Genomic DNA, 888 nt, shown 5'->3' on the forward strand with positions numbered 1-888 from the left:
TGAAGTGGCATGCTAACTTGAGTGTAGCTAGTGAAGGAAAGAGATAAAAACTCAGTAAGGGGGTTTCTTCAGGGTGAAGAGGGGCTCTTTTTCAGGTCTTCCTCTTTAAATACTGGCACAGGAGGAATCCTTCCCCTGCTGAGGTATTAAGTCTCACTGGAAGAAAACACAAAAGATTTCTCTCTGCTTGTGATGGATGGTGCATTGAGTTCTGAGGATAGACAATGGCTTATTTCTCTTTCTTTTCCTCTAGATACCTCACCTTTGGTCTCCAAAAAGAAGGTAAGCACTCCAAATTGCTTTTCTTTAAACAAGAAAGGGATCATAATGCTTCTTTTAAAAAGTATGCTGTTAAAGCTACTTGAATGTCTTTCATACACTAGTCTTTGGACACTCATTTTCAGTACTGCCTATATTTCCCAGATTTCTTCCTTGTTAACTGTACTGTATCTGCCAAACCCAAAACTTCATTTAATTTAGATGTCTCAGAGAACGGCAAAGCATAGTTACTAACAAAAACAGAAACAAACAAAAGAATGTAAAAGCAGAAAGATCCTGATTCCAACCCTGCTAATAACCATTATAAATCTTTCTAAGCTCAGAGGTTTCTCTAGTAATAGTTTCACACATTCTATGAGTATTAAGTAAGATTACTTTGGTACAATATGTGTGTAAGGTTCACCAAAAGGAAACTGCCACATGGTTCAGGCAGAAAAAAGTATATTGGGGGGGAGAGCAAACTGCTGGCCTGCATGAAATACAGGTGTGTGGAGAGAGAGTGGAAAAAAGAGGGGATTTGTGTTGAGAGAGATTATATAGGGAAAGGTAGGAGGAAGGACCACAGCATATGTGGAAGTGATCTCAAAGCCTATGGAACCTCTTGCTGGA

The sequence above is a fragment of the Perognathus longimembris genome, chromosome 3 (genome assembly GCF_023159225.1).
Source record: "Perognathus longimembris pacificus isolate PPM17 chromosome 3, ASM2315922v1, whole genome shotgun sequence".
Taxonomy (NCBI): Eukaryota; Metazoa; Chordata; class Mammalia; order Rodentia; family Heteromyidae; genus Perognathus; species Perognathus longimembris.